Source organism: Cervus canadensis, chromosome 6 (genome assembly GCF_019320065.1).
Source record: "Cervus canadensis isolate Bull #8, Minnesota chromosome 6, ASM1932006v1, whole genome shotgun sequence".
Taxonomy (NCBI): domain Eukaryota; kingdom Metazoa; phylum Chordata; class Mammalia; order Artiodactyla; family Cervidae; genus Cervus; species Cervus canadensis.
Window position 1 is genome coordinate 94,454,339 of NC_057391.1, and position 15,938 is coordinate 94,470,276.

At 49.4% G+C, this 15,938-nt stretch overlaps 1 long non-coding RNA gene across 1 annotated transcript; it reads left to right on the forward strand.

The window, feature by feature from the left end:
• The first annotated feature begins 4,086 nt into the window (after positions 1–4,086).
• Positions 4,087–5,873, forward strand: LOC122444164. Its single transcript, XR_006270187.1, has 3 exons — positions 4,087–4,972; positions 5,147–5,242; positions 5,574–5,873. It is a non-coding gene; the product is annotated as an uncharacterized LOC122444164 (long non-coding RNA).
• Positions 5,874–15,938: the final 10,065 nt, after the last annotated feature.

A 15,938-nucleotide genomic window follows, 5' to 3' on the forward strand; every position in this document is an offset into this window, starting at 1 on the left:
ACCCCTCAGAGTAAGTGATGCAACTCCCCACAGGCCTCTCCACTAGAATCTGTCTTGGCTAAGAGGTGCGCCCGCACCCGTGCGATAAGCCAAATACAGACGCGCGCGTGCGTGCTCCGTCGCTCAGTCGTGTCTCTTTGTGACTTTGGGACTGTAGCCCGCCACGCTCCTCTGTCCGGGGGATCCTCCAGGCTATAGAATACTGGAGGGGGTTGCTGTTTCCTTCCCGGGGTCTTCCCAACCCGGGGATCGGGTCCACATCTCCTGCGTCTCTTGTGTTGGCAGGCAGATTCTTTGCCATCGAGCTGCCAGGGAGACCCAGATTCAGACTCAGAACCAGAGAAAGCAGGATGACGGGGCAAAGGAAACCCAGAAGAGCTGCCCAAAAGTGATTCAAAGTGCCACGTGGGCGACACTTTCTGCGTCCACGCATCTGTCTATCCACATGAACTCTTTCCTCCTAATAAATACTGCTCCCCATTTCTTCATGGGAATTCATCTTCGGCAGAGGTGTGGGGGCCTTGTCCCTGGCCACTGGTACAGCGGGGGGGATTCAGCACGCTCACGGCTGCAGCCTGACCTCAATCTCTGGCCGGGAACTGAAGACCTGCCTCAAGCCGCTGGACATCACTTTCATCCTTCAGAGAAGGGCATCCCCCTGGGTTCCTCTGAGGCTCCCCAGCAGGAGTGAGCCCCGGTGGCCAGGCAGGGCTTAATGAGGCGCCCTTGGTCGGCTTCACCCACTTTGTCCGCCTCTCACTGCTGCTTCCCTTGCACTTCCTGGATCACCTCCCAAACTAATGCCTTGTGCTCACACCCTTGTCTCAGGTGCTTCTTTAAGAGAACCGAGAGTGGGTTATTACCCCCATTTCACAGCTGAGGTCACCGAGGCCAACTGCCTTCAAGTCCCACACAGTTGTATGTAGCAGAGCCAGGAATCACCCCACGTGTGTCTGAGCCCCTGGACTCAGCATCAGGCCCCCGTCACTAAATGCTTTTGCGCTGCTCCAGTCTGACCAGAATGTGTACCGGGGAGTTGCTGCGCCCCACTGGTGCTTTCCAAGGCAGGCCATCCCATCATGGGCAGTTCTAATGACCAGAATGTTCTGACTGATGTTCAGCCCATATTCACATCCCTGAAACGTCATTCATTATTTCTTCCTCACCAACAAACGTCCTCATCCGTGTCCAGGGGCTGGACGTGGTGCTAGACAGTGGTGCTAGACACGGCTCTACGGAACCCCAGCTCGTTCCCTTTGGCCCCTGAGATTTCTGCCCACAGCTGATGAGCACCGATCAGTTGGGGGACCCTCGTGGGGGTGCCGTGGGAGCACAGAGTGAGTGCCTCACCCAGCCAAGCTGCCCTGTGCCACACCCTAGGAAAGGACGCTCCCTGGTCCACACAATGGTCCTGCAGGGCTGTGGCTATCAGATCCCCTGAGACTTGTCCATGCTATTAGGGTCCATCAACCCACCTTTGGATGGGCCTTGATGGCCAGATGGAGCCCACCCCCTGATACAATCACAGAAAACCTCAATGCAACATGCATTACCAAGATGAGAACAGAGACTCGGCCATCACAGGGAGTGTGGAAGCCATGGGTGAATCCTTGAACTTGTCCATAGGAGTAGCCTTTGGAAGACCCATTGGATTTTTTTCTGCTGTTGAGTCTTTCATGCCCCATTCCCTAGCTCTCCTGCCACCAAAAACGTTGGCAGCACAGGCCTAAGATACCTAGATTAGATCCTAGAGAGTGGAGAACAATGTTATATTCCATTTCCTCTTGTTGCCTTGTGTGGCCACTGATACACAAAGTATCAATTTGCAGGGCCAAGTAGTGAGTAGAAGTCTTTGGAGTCTGCCATGTGTATGTAAAAGTGGGTTTGTGAGACTGCTGGGCTCGCCTGCCTACTTGGATTTCAGAAGGTCCCAGGGCAAAGCAGCATCATTTGGCAGTTAAGTTGCTGTGATGCGCTGGGATGGCAAACAGCAGTCATACAAGTGCCTTCTTTTCATCCAGCTTTCCCTGCAACATAAATGAATGCTCAAAGTTTTATTTCCTTCCCTCTGATCTACTGAGTTCTCATTTGCTTTTTATTTTTTTACTTTTTAAATAACATTTTGAGGGATGGAATTCTAGACACTCATCTCTGGAGTCTTGAAGAGACAAAGCTCAGATTCCTGGGAAATGAAGTCACAATCTAGAACTACACATTCACACAACCATCTACTCATTCAGCCTTCAAGATAGCTGAGAAGTCAGGCAAACATAGAAGGGAGAAGATGGGAGCAGTACATACCCTGTCCCCTAGCACAGAATGGGAGAACCACATCATTACAATCCCTGAGGACAAGAGTGACCAAAAACAGCATCAAAAGGTGAGGTGGCTTAGATTTCTTAATAATTTCTTAAATTAACATAGTTCTTATAGTCTACTATCTTTTCTTCCTGCCTAGTTGCCACACATACCAGTAGTCCTCCCGTGTGCTCATGGCAGACATTACTAATCGATCCTGATACTTTTCTGCAGACTGAAACTTCAGGATCATTCTCTATGCGTCAGGCTCTTCAGTTGACAAAAGTAAGTACATAAAGTTAAACTTATTTCCCATTCTTGTTTTTGACATGTTTGTCTGTTTGGTTGGCTTTTGTTTGTGTTTGTTCTTGACTTTTTAATCAAACTAGTCAATCTGGAGAGATTTTTTAAGCAACCATTTGCTTAAAGCTGCTAGGTAGGTGAGACTCCTGGTTACCCCTGGGATAAGTTACAGTCAATTCTTCTTTTAATGAATGGTTCTTGGTATCTACAACACATTCCCGTGCCCTCCCTGCCTTGGCTTACCTTGAGAACAGACTCTTTTTCACATTTACCTAAGCTCTCTCCTGTGGGCGTCCAAGGTGGCACGGTGGTAATGAATTCACCTGCCAATGCAGGAGATACGGGTTTGACCCCTGGGTCAGGAAGATCCCCTGGCGTAGGAAATGGCAGCCCACTCCAATATTCTTGCCTGGAAAATTCCTTGGACGGGGGAGCCTGGGGGGATACAGTCTGTGGGATTGCAAAGGTTTGGACACGACTGAACTACTGGGTGCACAAACTCCTGCATCTTTCAGAGAAAGCCCTACAGAATAATGAGGTGAAAGGAGCTTGCTGTTCAGGTCATCCCAAGCTTTCACAGCTGGTCTGTTGTTTGGGAATCACGGCCTGAAGGTATCTCTGTGTAGAACTGAGTACACATTTTAGTAACTACAGCAAAGCAACTCTGGACTTTGAGAATGTCTTATGGACGCTATTGGATTATCTTCTCATCTTACAACAATTAGGCTTCTGCACGTATTAACCACAAGCCAAGGTCATTCTGTGATTCTTGAGAGTCCCTTGGACAGCAAGGAGACCAAACCAGTCCATCCTAAAGGAAATCAACCCTGAATATTCACTGGAAGGACTGATGCTGAAGCTACAATACTTTGGCCACCTGGGGCGAAGAGCCAACTCACAGAAAAAGACACTGATGCTGGGAAAGATTGAGGGCAGAGGGAGAAGGGGACGACAGAGGATGAGATGGTTGGATGGCATCACCAACTCGATGGACATGAGTTTGAGCAAACTCCAGGAGATGGTGAAGGACAGAGAAGCCTGGTGCGCTGCAGTCCATGGGGCTGCAAAGAGTCGGACACGACTGAGCGACTGACCAGCAGTAACAAAGGCCGTTCTGTAGCTCCTCAGGACGAGGAACGTACTCTGATGGATTGGACCTCCCTTCACCTCAGTAATGGAGTCCCAAAGGACCTCTGGCTTCATAACCCAGCGGAGGAGAGATGCGAGGGCTCAAGAAGGACCGTTTGCTGGGTCACGAGCTGAATCAAGAGTGTAAACCCGGTTCCCTCTTTCCCGCCCCGGCCTCATGGAATTAGGCCCTCCCGCCGCGGTCCCTCCTCAGTCCCCACCAGCAAGCACTCTTGCCAAGCCCGGCCTCCCCCGATGCAGCTTCCAGCGGCGCTGGGCTCCTGCGTACACTAGGGGGCGCAGGCAGGCCTCCGATCCCGCCCAGCCCTCAGCCACTCGCGGGCGAAGAGGGGAGGCCCAGCCTGGCAGCGCCGCCCTTCCGCTCCAGGGAGAGCCGAGAGCAAAGGGGCGCAGTATCCTTTCTCACGGCCGTGAGCTGTTCTCCGGTTCTGTCCGCAGAGCAGACCTGGACCCTGAGAACCGGGGACCGAGGGCAGGTCGCGTAAGGGGGCGCGCGGGCTCCTTGGCGGGGCTGGCAGCCGTCAGCCACCCCGGGGCGAGTCAGCCCCTGGGAAGCGGCGTCCGAGGACGACTCTCTGAAGCGGGCTGGAGCTTTCCACCGTCGCACCGAGGCCGCTGTCTGACCCCGTCCCCGGCCGGAGAGGCCGGAGCTGCTCAGGCCCCTGGGCCGGGCCCCTTTCTGGAGCCCGTCCACGAAGGGGGCCCAGAAGTGCTTTCGAAACTTCGGGGCTGGCGTCAGGGCCAGGGTACAGCCCCGGCTCATTTCACAAATAGATTTCTGCCCCACTGCCCTAGTCTTAGCACAGAGCGGACAGAAGCCAGGTCCAGGAGACCAGAGTCTTCCCGCCCTGTTCTCCAGCCCACTCTTCCAGAACCGTCCACAGAGGCCTTGTCCTCCAGGGCTGCTGACCACAGTTTCCCAGCCTCTCGAGGGGAGATGAGGGGAGGAAACCATCCCAGGGTTTTTATTGCCAAATATTTCTTTCCCGAGGAGGACAACGCAGTCGACTCGCCAAGTGGAGATTGGAGTGGGTCCAGCGGTAAACCAACTTAATGAACACTAATAGAGAACTGCAGTTATTGTTGACTTCAGAATGCAAACAAGAACTTGAGACACTGATTCCCGTCAGCCGGTCAGGCCGGGACAGATGCTGCGCACTCTTTTCACCGTTGCTTAGCAATGGGAAAGGAACTGTTCTGTCTCTTATCACTGGAGGTGGAGGTAGGACAAAGCACTTTATTGGACTGAATAGGTACGAAATTAGTTTATTCTCTCTCACTTGGAGAAGGCAATTGGCAGCCAAGAGTCACTTGGACAATGAGCAGTTTCGAGGTTGGGAGACGGCCTTCCTTTCCTGTTATCTCAGTAAATCCTAACTGCTGTGTTTCTCTACAGATTAAGTTTTGAACTTTTGCCAGGAGTGTCCTTCCAAAAGTATCATTAGAGAAAATAGCTTCACACAGAGACTCACAGACCAGAGTAGGAATGAAGGTGAGGAGAGGAAGTTGAGCATGCAAAATTTAAGGGTGTTCTCCCCCCAAGTCAGGAATCAAAATAATTCATATTTTAATACAGTATTTTATTGAAAAATATCTTTTTCTGGCTGCACAGACTGGTATTTGGGGTCTTTCCCGACTAGGTATGGAACCAGGGTCCCTGCAGTGAAAGCTCTGGGTGCTAATCACTGGACTGCCAGGGATTCCCTTAATGCAATATTTTAAAAAAAATACACATTAATGAGTAAAGTTCCATGATGACTAAAATATCCAAATTTTAAATAAAGACAGAATCAGAATCCCTGATTTTTCTCCTTTGGCCTCAGGTTCCAACATGGCAGCATGGCTCAGCACTGCCTCAGACCTTGTTCCTGCCTCACACGTGTTCACAACACAGGAGAATTCTGGAGCATCTGTTTCCTCAGAAGAATGATTGTGCTGGGCGGTAGAGGATCATGCAGCTGGGCAGAAGGCTTCCCTTCCCCAGTGGGAAGAGGATCTTTCTGCAGTCCTTTCCGAAGGCTTCTTCCAAGACTGAAGTGGTTTGCCAGAGTACATCATGTGAAATGCTGGACTGAATGAATCACAAGCTGGAATCAAGATTGCCGGGAGAAATATCAACAACCTCAGATATGCAGATGCATGCATGCATGCTAAGTCGCTTCAGTTGTGTCCAACTCTTTGTAACCCCATGAACCATAGCCCGCCAGGCTCTTCTGTCCATAGGATTCTCCAGGCAACAATACTGGTGTGGGTTGCCATTTCCTTCTCCAGGGGATCTTCCTGTCCCAGGAATCAAACTCTCGTCCCTTACATCTCCTGCATTGGCAAGTGGGTTCTTACCACTAGCACCATCTGACAAGCCTGATTTGTAGTTGACACCACCCAAATGGCAGACAGTGAAGAGGAACTAAAGGACCTCTGGATGAAAGTGAAAGAGGAGAGTGAAAAAGCTGGCTTAAAACTCAACATCGAAAAACTAAGATCATGGCATCTGGCCCCATCACTTCATGGCAAATAGATGGGGAGAAAATGGAAACAGTGGCAGATTTTATTTTCTTGGGCTCCAAAATCACTGCTGACTGTAACTGCAGCCATGAAATTGAAAGACGCTTGCTCTTTGGAAGGAAAGCTAGACAGCGTATTAAAAAACAAAGACATCATTTGCCAACAAAGGTCTGTATAGTCAAATATATGGACCATAAAGAAGGCTAGGTACCGAAGAATTGATCCTTTTGAACTGCAGTGTTGGAGAAGACTCTTGAGAGTCCCTTGGACTGCAAAGAGATCCAACCAGTCAATCCTAAAGGAAATCAGTCCTGAGTATTCATTGGAAGGACTGATGCTGAAGCTGAAGCACCAATGCTTTGGTCACCTGAGCGAAGAACTGACTCATTGGGAAAGACCCTGGTGCTGGGAAAGACTGAAGGCAGGAGCAGAAGGGGACGACAGAGGATGAGATGGTTGGATGGCATCCCCAACTCAATGAACTTGAGTTTGTGCAAACTCCAGGAGATAGTGAAGGACAGGGAAGCCTGGTCTGCTGCAGTCCATGGGGTCCCAGAAAGCTGGGCAAGACTGAGAGACTAACACACAATGTGTCAGTGGGTAGAGTTAGGTCAGTTCATGAACATGTGGATGGGAAAATAATTGATATTTATTTTCACTAGCTCTAACTAAAATTTAGAAATTCAGCAATTAATGTAGACAATGGACCACAGTAATCTTTTGGTACCTGTGATTTAGTCATTAATAAGAATACAGATGTTTTTATATTATACTACAGTCTTTGTAAGTATCTCAAAATATTATTTATGTTCATCAGTACTTGGAAATTTATAGTAGCTACTAGATTTTCTGCTAAATCTTGTTATTTTAAAAAGAAGCACATTTACTATATATCATAGTATGTCATAAATTTTAATTAATAGCTGAATTTTAGCATAATTGATTTCCTTTGTAATCCTATAATTTTTACCTTAGCCATTTAAAAATGCACCAGAGGATCCATAGCATAAAAAAGGTTAGAAACTCATTCTCTAGAAGTATATCTGTATGACTTCAGTGTGAAAAAGGATTTCTTAAACAAGACAAAAATACCAGCATAAAGGATAGAACAATAAATTTGACTAGATTAGAAATTGTAAACTTTCCCCATCAAATATACCAAAGATGGTCCCTGAATTACTGACTTACAATTTTTTTTTACCTTATGACAATATCACTATCTTTATTTTCCAGGAGACTCAGAGAAAGCCACAACACTGCTTATTCAGAGCCTGGATTTGAAACACATTTTTTAACAGCACATCTGCCCACTTAATGATAGCCGTCATATTTATAACACTCACTAAGATTCATGGAGTGCTGACCAAAGACACTTATTCCTTGGGAGAAAAGTTATGACCAACCTAGACAGCATATAAAAGGCAGAGACATTACTTTGCCAACAAAGGTCCATCTAGTCAAGGCTATGGTTTTTCCAGTGGTCATGTATGAATGTGAGTTGGAGTATAAAGAAAGCTGAGCACCAAAGAATTGATGCTTTTGAACTGTGGTGTTGAAGAAGACTCTTGAGAGTCCCTTGGACTGCAAGGAGATCCATCCAGTCCATCCTAAAGGAGATCAGGCCTGGGTGTTCATTGGAAGGACTGATGCTGAAGCTGAAACTCCAATACTTGGGCCGAATGGTATGAAGAATTGACTCACTGGGAAAGACCCTGATGCTGGGAAAGGTTGAAGGTGGGAGGAGATGGTTGGATGGTATCACCGACTCATTGGCTATGAGTTTGAGTAAACTCTGGGAGTTGGTGATGGACAGGGAGGCCTGGTGTGCTGCAGTCCATGGGGTCGCAAAGAGTCAGACACGACTGAGCAACTGAACTGAACTGACGGATACTGACCACATGCCACCCACTTAACATTCAGGTCCTTATTCAAATGTCACCTTTTCAGAAAGGCCTTCCCCTGGCCAGCCAATCTTATTTTATTTTTCTTAATGGTACAACCACTTTTGTAAAGTATTTTTATTTATTTACTTATTTGGCAGAGCTGTGCGGCATGCAATATCTTAGTTCCCCAACCAGGAATCGAACCAATGTCCCCTGCAGTGGGAGCACATAGTCTAAACCAATGGCCTTCCATGGAAGTTGCTGATCAGCCAGTTTTAGAATAGCACATAGGCCCTGCTTCCCATCCCTCTCGGTCTCCTATCCCACCTTACTTTTCTTCGTACTGCTCATCGCTGCCTGGTCCCATGTTGCATTTACGTGGTTTATTTGGCTCCCGTCAGGGTCTTGTGCCTGCTGGTGCGTGGTCAGCCCCAGGTCACCCAGCTCCCCCCACCACAGGGCTTTCCAGGCCTTCCAGATGCTGCTTTCTGCGTGCCCACTGTGTCAGCGCAGCGCACAGGCCAGTCTCTCTTCCTCAGTTTATACGTGAAGATGCCGTATTGGTTTCCCAGGGCTGCGGGAACAAATGCTCACCCACGCAGTGACTGAACACAACCGCGATGCGTTCTGTCACAGCGTTGGCGGCTAGAGTCTGAAATCAAGGCTGCGGCAGGGCCGTACCCGCTCTGGAGGCAGGGTCCCCCCCCGCCCAGGGGACGACCCCTGCCCGTTCTTCCCAGCTCTGCTGGGAGCCTGAAACCTGCCGTTGCCCTTGGCTTGTACTTGCATCGCTCCAAGCCTGCCTCCACGGTCACAGGGCCTCTCCCTTGTCTCTCTCCGCGTCTGAATTTCCTCTCCTTTCTCTTATAAAGACACGAGTCCTGGATGCAGGTCTCACCCCAACCCCGGATGGCCTCATCTGCAGAGAGCCCTTTTCCAAATAAGGCCACATGAATGTACTTCAAGTGGACGTGAATTTGCGGAGGACACTTTTCACTCCAGGGATTCCCTGGTGGTGCAGTGGTAAAAAAAAATCCGCCTGCCATTGCAGGAGTTGCAAGAGATGCAGGTTCCATCCCTGGGTCGGGAAGATCCCCTGGAGAAGGAAATGGCAACCCGCTCCAGTGTTCTTGCCTAGAGAATCCCATGGACAGAGGGGCCTGGTGGGCTACAGTCCATGGGGTCGCAAAGAGTCGGACACGACTGAGCATGCACTGGTCTCCCCAGTACAGATGCTCAGGTGGGAAAATCAACTTCCCAAGGTCGTGGAGGAAGAGACTCAAGCCCAGGTCTGCTCTGCCTCTGAGCCAAAGCGCTCTATTACCACCCTTTCCTGCCGCTCAGTTGTCTCCATTTGTGGAATTGAATCAGAGTTTTATTACCTTCAAATTGCTGGACACAAGCATCCTAACAGCATTTCAGACACTAGGGCCCTGGAGATCTCATTTCTGCTGGCCCAGGCCCTCCAGGGAGTGGTGCTTTTTAACACTTTCTAGGTTCTTGGAAATGTGCTTCCAGAGGCCCATTCCCTGGCTGGGAGATCCTTCCAGGTCGTACCCTCAGTCACTTTCCCCAAGGAAGCTTCCCAAGCCTGGTGCCTGTCTTGAACCTGACCATTGGTGTCTAATAAGGAAGTAGGGAATAGAGTCCTGAGGCCCAGTTACAAAATACTGAAAACAAACACACACAAAATAATCTGACAGGGACTTCTCTGGGGGTTCCTGTAGTTAGGAATCCACCTGCCCATGCAGGGGACCTGGGTTCGATCCCTGGTCCAGGAAGATCCCAGAAGCCTGCACTCTAGAGCACGTGGTCCAAACAAGAGAAGGCGCCCCAATGAGCAGCCCACGCCCCGCAGTAGGGAGCAGGCCCTGCTCGCCGCGGCAGAGGAGCCCCAAGTGCGGCAGTGGGGGCCCAGTGCGGCCAAACATGCACTCCTCAGTTAATTTTTAAAGAATCGGACAAAATCTCCAGCCAACCATATCCCACTCCTTTTTCCGGGCCAGCTCATTATTCCTTCACGTCTGCTTAAAAGCCCACCCCGTTTTGCTTTCTGGATTGGCTCTGCCTAATGCCCTGCGTGGATTGCTTCCTTTCCCAAGAAGAATTGTAAACTGCACGGCAGAGCTGCTCTCTCTTCCTTTGTGAGACAATGCACCGTCTAACGCGTGCCACTGAGGTCTAAACTCACTAGGCAAAAGTTCCCTTCTATTTGAATGGTTTCCTTCTCTTTACTGCTTGCCTGTTTACCAGCTAAACTAAGCCAGCAACTAGTTTTAATAAATTTGCCTCCTTGCTGTTCACCAAATTTGCGTCTCTCCAGACCTTTGCACTAGCTTTTCCCTCTGTTGAGAACTACTTTTCCCCATGGATTTTTTTTTAATTAAGATAAAATTGGTTTATCACATTATATAAGTTACACAAGTGCAATAATATTTTATTTCTATAACAATATTTTATTTCCATATACCCTGGGCTTTCCTGGTGTCTCAGTGGTAAATAATCCACCTTCCAGTGCAGGAGGATGCTGGTCCGATCCCTGGATCGGGAATCTCCCCTGGAGAAGGAAACAACTACCCACTCCAGTGTTCTTGTCTGGGAGATCCCATGGACTGAGGAGCCTGGCAGGCTACAGTCCACGGGGTCGCAAGAGTCTGACATAATTGAGTGACTAAACAGTGACAACACATACCCTACTGTGTGATCAACAGCAAGAAGGTCCCACCCATCACGATAGAGCTGATCCCCTTTACTCATTTCATCCCTCCCCACCCCACCCGCCACACTCCTCTCTCTGGGAAGCATTATTCTTTCCTTTGTATCTAGTGTTTGTTTTTGTTTGGTTTGTTCATTTGTTTTAGTTTATTGTTTGTTTTGATTTTTCGTATTCCACATTTGAGTGAAATCATATGGTTCATGAGGATATGGAGAAAAGGGAAGGAATCCTTCTGCACTGTTGGTAGGCTTGTAAATTGGTGTAGCCACTATGGAAGATAGTATGAAGGTTTCCATATAATCCAGAAATTCTGGGTATTTATCCCAAGAATATGAAAACACTGATTTCAACATATGCGCTTATGCTCATAATTACAATAGCCAAGATCTGGAAACAGCTTAAAGTGAAAGTGTTGGTTGTTCACTCATGTCCAACGCTTGAGACCCCATGGACTGTAGCCCACCAGGCTCCTCTGTCCATGGCAAGGATACTCGAGTGGGTTGCCATTTCCTTCTCCAGGGAATCTTCCCAACCCTGGGATCAAACCTGGGTCTCCTGCATTGCAGGCAGATTCTTTACTGTCTGAGCCACAAGGAAAGAACCTAAGTGCCCATCAATTGATGAATGGATAAAGAACATGTACGCATATAGGTATATACACATATACACGGTGGAACATTATTCAGCCATAAAAAGATGAAAGCTTGCTGTTGGGTGAAATGGATGAACCTTGAGGACACTACACCAGGGGAAACAAGTCAGAGGGAGGAAGGTAAGTACTGCTGTGGATTTTATGGCCGTTCCCGCACTCCTTCCGTCTTCTGTGCCTAAGTCACCTTCGCAGATCCGTGCCCCGACTAGTCTTTAGATGAGGCCCGGCCTGGTGCCCACCACCAGCTTCTACTCCCCTTTGTTCCTGCTTAATGTCTCCTGAGTCATTATATGTTGGTCTGGACATTTGTCTGCTCTCCTCCACTAGGGTGTCAGCTTCACTGGAGCAGGACTGTCCTGGGCTGTTCCGTGCCCCGCTGGGTCCCTGGGCTGCTCCGTGCCCCGCCGGGTCCCTGGGCTGCTCTGTGCCCCGCCGGGTCCCTGGGCCCCAGGGTAGCAGCAGGCTGTAAGCTTTCCTAAGTGCTCACTTTAGGCTGAGCACTCGGTCCATATTTGCATAAATAAGTGATCTCAAATTTTAGGATAGACATTGAGTCAACATTCAAATTTCTATCTCTGTGTCTGTTCTCCTAAGGGAGGCAAAGGATGCACTTTGTCCTCAAGGTCTTGCAGTGGGCAACGTCATTTAGCTGAGGAAGGAATTTTGACCCTCAACATTTACATCAAGGCTTCCTTAATGTGGGGGTGGCAGGAACCCCTTTCAAAGTCTGATGTGAAGGATAAGACTTCTCTTTTTGGAGCGTTTTGCGTATGATCGAGGTGGGGTGGCAGGGCTTCACGAGCACCCCCAGCCCTCTTCTGCCCGCCTCCTGGGTTCACATGTGCCTGCCCCAGAGTTAATATTTGTTAAATGCATGAATAATGTATATTATCAGTTCTCAGCTATATACCAAATGTATTTGTTTCCTAGGGCTGTAACAAAGTACCACACGTGGGATGACTTAAAACACAGAAATACATTCTCTCCCAATCCTGCAGGGTGGAAGTCCAGAGTCAGTATCGCTGGACTGAAACCAAGGAATGGGCAGGACACCCCTCCACACACCACCTGGAAGTCCTGGGTGAGAATCCGCTTCTGGCTCCTTCAGTTTCTGGGGGTTCCCGGCATCCCTAGGTCTGGGGTTGCACCTCCCAGATCACTCCACCATGAGCACGTGACCTTCTTGCCTGTGGGAGTAAGACCTCCCTCTTGTAAACATGCAGTTCTCGGGCTCCCCTGGGGGTCCAGTGGTTGAGAATCCGCCTACCAGTGCAGGGGACTCGGGTTTGATCCCTGGTCTGGGAAGATTCCACATGCCATGGGGCAATGAAACTCACAAGCCACAACTACCGAAGCCTCCACACCCAGAGCCCCTGCTCTGCAACAAGCGAAGACACTGCAGTGAGAAGCCCAAAATCAGCCTCCTATCACCCCAACTAGAGATAGCCCGCAGAGCCATGAAAACCCATCACAGCCCAAAATCAATTAATACGTTAGTACATTTAAAAAAAATGGAGTATGTGGTGCAACCAGAGTTCACAGACATTACTTTAAGCAAATACATGTTATTGCATTTAGGGTTCACCATGGAAATGTGGGGTGATCATCTTTCCATCTCTAGACCATCAGCTTAATCACTTCTGCAAAGTTCTTTAAAAAAAAAAGAAATCTTTATAAGGTAACGTGTGCCTGCTCCAGAGATTATTACCTGAAATCTGTCAGTATTATTCATTGAGGGGATCACTCTTCAGCCTGCTACACCAAATAAAGAAAATCACAGCATAAATGAAAACACACAGAGAATTATTTGGGGATTTTCACTGAGTTCTGAATCTGAGTGTGACTAAGTTTCCAGTGTTCACAGTATTTAAGGAAGCCAGAGGGGACAGACAGACACCCTCCCATCCAAGGGCCCCGCCACCCCACCTCCACCAGGCGTTGTTTAAGTCACAGGAGGAATGTCAGGTTGCCTGGGGACCAAACACAAATCAGAGGGCGCAGTCAGAGCTGCTTAAATGGCTCCATAAGCGAGTGTGTCCACTACTGTCAATGGGAAGGTGAGACCCAGTTTGTCTTAATGCACCGGTGCCCAATTCCATTTCGAGTTAACAGTATGTAAAGTGTTCCCACCTCCCCAGTGCCCCAGAGGCAGCCCGAAAATAACTACCTGCTGTAAACCTGGTGACTGTTTAGGAAGAGAAATAGGATTTAAAGCCGTAGCTCCGAGGCAATACCAGGAACCCGCGCAGAGTCATCAAGGCTGAATGGCAAACCTTTTCTGAGAAGGGTGGCTGGAGTTCCATCAGCTGCCCCGCCTCACTTGGGGGTTAATTAAATAACCAAGAGAGCATCATTTGGCTACAGGGTCACAATTCCCTTTTCTTCTTGTCAAGTTAATTGGGCCTTATTGTTGTTTGGCCTGCAAGTTATGTCCAACTCTGCAGCCCTATGAACTGCAGCATGCCAGGCTTCCCTGTCCTTCACTGTCTTCTGGAGTTTGCTCAAAACCCGGTGACTTGGTGATGCTATCCAACCATCTCATCCTCTGTTGTCCCCTTTGCCTCCTGTCTTCAATCTTTCCCGGCATCAGGGGTTTTCCCAGTGAGTCAGCACTTCACATCAGGTGGCCAAAGTATTGGAGCTTCAGCATCAGCCCTTCCAGTGAACACTCAAGACTGATTTCCTTTAGGATGGACTGGTTGGATCTCCTTGCAGTCCGAGGGACTCTCAAGAGTCTTCTCCAACACCACAGTTCAAAAGCATCAATTCTTTGGTGCTCAGCCTTCTTTATGGTCTAACTGTCACATCTATACATGACTACTGGAAAAACCATAGCTTTGACTACACGGACCTTTGTTGGCAAAGTGATGTCTCTGCTTTTTAATATGCTGTGTAGGTTCTTCAAAGTTTTTCTTTTAAGGAGCAAGCATCTTTTAATTTCACAGTGATTTTGAAGCCCAAGAAAATAAACGGGGCTTAATATTTGTCTAACATCCACCTGGTCTCTTAAATAAGTGTACTATGCCATCGTGTACTATGCCAATACTTTTCCACCTAATACGAAGAACTGACTCATTGAAAAAGACCCTGATGCTGGGAAAGATTGAAGGTGGGAGGATAAGGGGACAACAGAGAGTGACATGGTTGGATGGTATCACCGACTCAATGGACATGAGTTTGGGTGGACTCCGGGAGTTGGTGATGGACAGGGAGGCCTGGTGTGCTGCGGTTCATGGGGTGGCAAAGAGTTGGACACGACTGAGCGACTGAAGCGACTGACTGACCGATGCCATTGTATTCTGCAGTGTTGACAACTGTCGTGAATCCCTAATTCCTCTAAGCAGTCAAGCAGATAACTTTCTTATGTCTCTTCTGTCAAACACACAAAAGACTTCTCCAGGAGGCTCCCTGGGTCTAGGCTCTGTGCCTGGCACCAATATTCGACAAATGAGAAACAGACCCTCTGCTTGAGGATCCCACGGCCTGGAGCAGGAGGAAAGTTGTGCAGAGCTGGTATTTGGAATGTGACCTCTCCAGATGCTTGGAATCAGGTAGAGCCAAAGCGGACGGCCACATAGAATACCAACAGGGGAGTTGGTAAGAGCACTTTGGATTTCTGGGGTGATTCCCTTCCTCAGCCAGTGGGGACCCCAGGAGAGCTGCTCCCGGAGACGAGAAAATTCTATTAGAAAGAACTCGGCCCTCACTCCCCGGCTCAAGGCTTCTCATGGAGCTGCAGACGGGAAGGCCCATCTCAGAGTGTCCACGAGGTTCAGGAAGATGGTTCTTTAGAGAAGGCGATGTCCCCAGGAGTCTGGGTGGCGGGTACATGGGGTGGGGTGCCTCCCTATCGGCTGCAGGGCAGGAAAGGCAGGAAGCCAGCTGGAAGAGGGAAGGCAGCAGTGGAAGGGGGCCCAAAGAACTCCCGGAAGGGTCTCCAGGGCTGCGCCGGGTCCAGGACCCTCCCCCGAAGCATCCTGCGGGCACAGCAGGCTCTCTGGCTTGCTTCGTCGCTCAGTCGTGTCTGACTCTTTGTGACACATGGACTGTAGCCCCCAGGCTCCTCTGTCCGTGGGATTTTTCAGGCAAGAATACTGGGCACAGCGGGAGAACTTAAGAACTCCTGGGGGTGGCTGGGGGTCAGAGATAGGGATAATTACCACAGCTCGGGAAGTCTCCAGGACACTCTCCAGGGAGCGATTTGAGGAGGCAGGGCCTGCCATGCAGACCTTGGGAGCCCCGAGCCTGTCCCCGGCATCCCCTCTCCCCTTCCAGGCTCTGGAGGAACCAGCAGGAGAGAGGGAGGGGGTAGGAGGCGACCTGGAGGCAGTGACCCTGGCTCGGTTCCCATCCGTCCCCCGCACCCTCCCGCCACCGGTTTGAGCCAGTTGGGAAGTTTTGGTCCATCCTGGGCTGGCCTTTCCACTGGCCC